The following is a 4,435-nucleotide window of genomic DNA, read 5'->3' as shown; positions in this document are numbered from 1 at the left end:
CCAATCCAGTGCTTGTTCTGAAGAAAAACGACACTTCGCGTATGTGTGTTGATTACACAGATCTTAACAAAGCTTGTCCCAAAGACTCGTTTTCCCTTCCTCGCATTAATCAGATCATGGATTCCACTGCTGGTTGTGAGAGTTTATGTTTCCTGGATGCTTACTCTGGCTATCATCAGATAAAGATGGTTGTTGAGTATCAGGAGAAGACAACCTTAATCACACCCTTTGGGGATTTTTGCTATGTCTCCATGCCTTTTGGGCTTAAGAGCGCGGGAGCTACTTATTAGCGATGTGTACATAATTGTTTTCACAATCAGATTGGGTGCAATGTTGATGCTTATGTTGATGATATTGTGATCAAGTCCCAGAAGAAGGAGACGCTGTAGGATGACCTCAAGGAAACCTTTGGCAATCTTCGGGTTTACAAGATGATTCTTAACCCAGCCAAGTGTGTTTTTTGCGTTCATGCAGGAAAATTGCTAGGTTTTCTGTTGTCTAAATGAGGCATTGAAGCTAATTCGGAGAAAATCATGGTAGTGATTGATACGTCCATTTTGCATCATGTTTTCCTACTATTATTTATAATGTTTTTATGCATAATAGTGCTTTATGGAGTAATTCTAATGTATTTTCTCTCATAATATGTAAGATTCACACAAATTGGGAGAATGCCGGCAGCTGGAATTCTGGACGTGAAAAAGCTACGTCAGAGCTACCTATTCTGCACAACTCCAAATGAGCTAAAAATTTACGGAGAATAATTTTGGAATATATGAAAAATATTGGAGCAAATAACTACCAGAGAGGGGGCACCTGGTGACCACAAGACACCAGGGCACGCCAAGCCCCCCGGGCGTGCCCTGGTGGGTTGTGGTCAGCCCGGCCCACTTCCAGTGTCCATCTTCTGGTATATAGGTCATTTTGACCTAGAAAAAAATAAGGAGAGGACTTTCGGGACGGAGCACCGCCGTCTTGAGGCGGAACTCTGGCATGAGCACTTTTTCCCTCTGGCGGATCGATTCTGCCAGGGGAACTGCCTTGACGGAGGGGGAAATCGAAGCCATCGTCATCACCAACAACCCTCTCATCTTTTGGAGGCCAATCTCCATCAAAATCTTCAACAACACCATCTGCAGGCTTTCTGGGAACCAGGGTACCTAGACTTGCCTGCCTGCGGCCCATGGCGTGGCTCTATCAATGGCCTGCTATGACCCATCTTTGGCACCCTCAAGACAAGACCCTCGCGAGGGGCCAAGCCTCGTGAGGCGGATGATGCCAAGACCTTTGGAGGGGGCGGCTTCCTCAGGCTGGCTCCTGAGGAGCGGAGATTTCTATGCAAGCGCCCATCTCACGAAGTTTGGGTGACGCAAGCCATGACGACCAAGGCCATGCAGGCGCCAGCCGATACAGAGTAGCAGGTTTCCTCTTTGGTGCTAAGGAGGCAAGCGCAGACGCGGAGTACTAAGGAATCAGCCAACGAATCAGCCAACGGTTTCCATTCCCGTGAAACAAGACCAAGACCGCCAGGATGGCAGGACGGATGTCATCGCCGAGCCAACCACGGCGTCACGACCTGAAGCTTTGCAGGCGAAGACTACCTTTCGTCAGGATAAGATGTACTACTTGTCCCCCTTCAAAATTGGCCACTGTGGGATCCCTTTCCGCCTTCGTTTGGTGGAAGAGGACCAAGGCCACTATAAATATAGCTTAGCCACCACCATAGGAGGGGATCGAAGATCCGGGATCCAACCCAAACCCTCACAAGCTCACACCCACACAAGAACAGACCTCCTAAGGTTATTCTTCCCCCTGTATTAGTTCATCCTCAGCCCCTCGCGAGGCTAATCCACCACAAAGCAGGAGTAGGTTTTTACACCGCAAGGTGGCCCGAACCTGGGTAAACTGTCGTGTCACTTTTCTTTCCTGTTCAACGAGCTAGGCCGTGAGAGCGACGAGTTGGTTGGCTGGAGAGGTTGAGTTCTCCGCACAAGCCCCAGAGTTCAAACCTTTCTTGGGTCTGTGGAGCCCTGAATCTGACATTTGGCGCACAAGGTAAGGGCGTGTCAAAGCCTGTCTCCTAACGGTTGTTTCGCCGCTGCACCGCCGTTCTCATGGATGACACTCGTCGAGTTCGTGCTAAGCGTCGGGCGACCCTTGCCGCCCGCGTTGCTTAGACAGTGCCTGCGGGCGACTGATAACCCACAAGTATAGGGGATTGCAACAGTTTTTGAGGGTAGAGTATTCAACCCAAATTTATTGATTCGACACAAGGGGAGCCAAAGAATATTCTCAAGTATTAGCAGTTGAGTTGTCAATTCAACCACACCTGGATAACTTAGTATCTGTAGCAAAGTATTTAGTAGCAAAGTAGTATGGAAGTAACGGTAATAGTAGCAAAAGCAACAGTAGCAGTTTTTTAGTAATTGTAACAATGGCAACGGTAAAGTAAATTAGCAAAGCACAATATGTGAAAAGCTCGTAGGCATTGGATCAGTGATGGATAATTATGTCGGATGTGATTCCTCATGTAATAGTTATAATGTAGGGTGACATAGAACTAGCTCCAGTTCATCAATGTAATGTAATCCTCTACAAGAATGAAGTGCAGGATGTCTTCAGATGCTTTTCCAATCGTTCCATGATGAACTATGGCATCAAGATCAAGCATATCAGAAGTGACAACGGCACTGAGTTCAAGAACACCGGCCTCGACCTTTATCTGGATACTATGGGTATCACTCATGAGTTCTCTGCTCCATACACACCTCAGCAGAATGGCATCATGGAGCGTAAGAAGAGAACCCTTATTGAGATGGCCCGAACGATGCTCGATGAGTACAAGACTCCACGGAAGTTCTGGCCTGAAGCCATTGATACTGCATGCCACGTCATAAACTGTGTTAATCTTCACAAGCTCCTGAAGAAAACGTCCTATGAACTCCTGACTGGTAAGAAGCCAAATGTAAGCTACTTCAGAGTATTTGGTGCTAGGTGCTGGATCAAGGATCCACATCACACTTCAAAATTTGCATCGAAAGCACATGAAGGTTTTATGTGCGGTTGGATGAGACTAACGGCTCGCAAAGAGAGCACCTGCCAATTGTGCTAGATGAAGTACCTCCAAGTGAACCAATCAAGCAGATGGGAATTGGAGAGATCATACCGTTTAAAGCTCAGACTGAAGAGGAACTTATCATTTCTACACCTAATCAAGCTAAAGACAATGCTCAGCCAGAAGATAGTCCCCCAAATGATGACATTGATCAGCAAGAGGAAAATGTTCGTCCTGTTCATCCTTGTGTTGCAAATGAAGTACAGATTGAGAAGATAATTGACAGCATCAATGCACCTAGTCCACTCACTCATTCTAGAGCTACTCAAAGAGCAACACAGATATCCAATTTTTGTGGGCATTTTGCATTCGTCTCAATTTTGGAACCCAAGAAAGCCGCTGAAGCCTTCATGAAACCTGAATGGATTCAGGCTATGCAAGAAGAGCTTCAACAGTTCGAGTTGAACAGTGTGTGGGAATTGGTCAAGTGTCCTGATCCTCGAAATCACAATATCATTGGCACCAAATGGATATATCACAACAAGCAAGATGAGCATGGTCAAGTTCTCAAAAATGTAGCACCCCGGATGTAACTTTCCATATTTGTCACTCCAACTCTTGCCATTTTCGGCTATGTGTTATGATATTCCCTCTGTGGTTGGGTTTTTGTCTTCCGTTTTGCATTTTGTTCATGTCATGCATCTCATATCATGTCATCATGTGCATATCTATTGCGTACGTGTTTGTCTCATGCATACGAGCATTTTCCTCGTTGTCCGTTTTGTAATCCAACACTCCCACATGCACCGACGCACCCCTCTTATATCTTTTCGTGAGCGGGTGTTAAACGTTCTCAAAAAGGACCGAGGTTTTCCAAGTGGCCTTGGTACACCACCGGTAGACCACCTGTCAAGTTTCATTCCATTTGGAGGCCGTTTGATGCTCCAACGGTTAACCGGGTATCCGCAAAAGGCCTCTTGTGTGGTGCAGACCAACACCCCTTCAAAACAGCCCAATAACCCATCTAACCCCCCCTCCCCGTGCTCTCCGTCATCGGATCACGATCGTGTGGGCGAAAACTACACCTCATTTGGACACTCCAAACTCCTCCTACCTATAAATATGTCCTCCCCGTCCAAAATTCGGGTCCAAACCCTAGATCAAAGAGCCCCCGCCGCCACCGGACACGTCCGGCCTCGCCGGACAGGAGCCTGCCGCTGCCCGCGGCCAATCAGGGTGCGCCACGTGGCATCGCGCCGCCTCCCACCGTCGAAGCCCGCCGGGCCCGAGGCCGGCCCCCGAGCCCATCTCCGCCGCCGCCAGGGCCCGAGCTCCCCGCCGTCTGCCGCTGCTTGTCGCCCGCGCCTCCTCCAACCGCCG

Source organism: Triticum dicoccoides, chromosome 5B, assembly GCF_002162155.2.
Source record: "Triticum dicoccoides isolate Atlit2015 ecotype Zavitan chromosome 5B, WEW_v2.0, whole genome shotgun sequence".
In the NCBI taxonomy this organism is placed as follows: Eukaryota; Viridiplantae; Streptophyta; class Magnoliopsida; order Poales; family Poaceae; genus Triticum; species Triticum dicoccoides.
Note: the sequence above shows the minus strand (reverse complement) of the source record.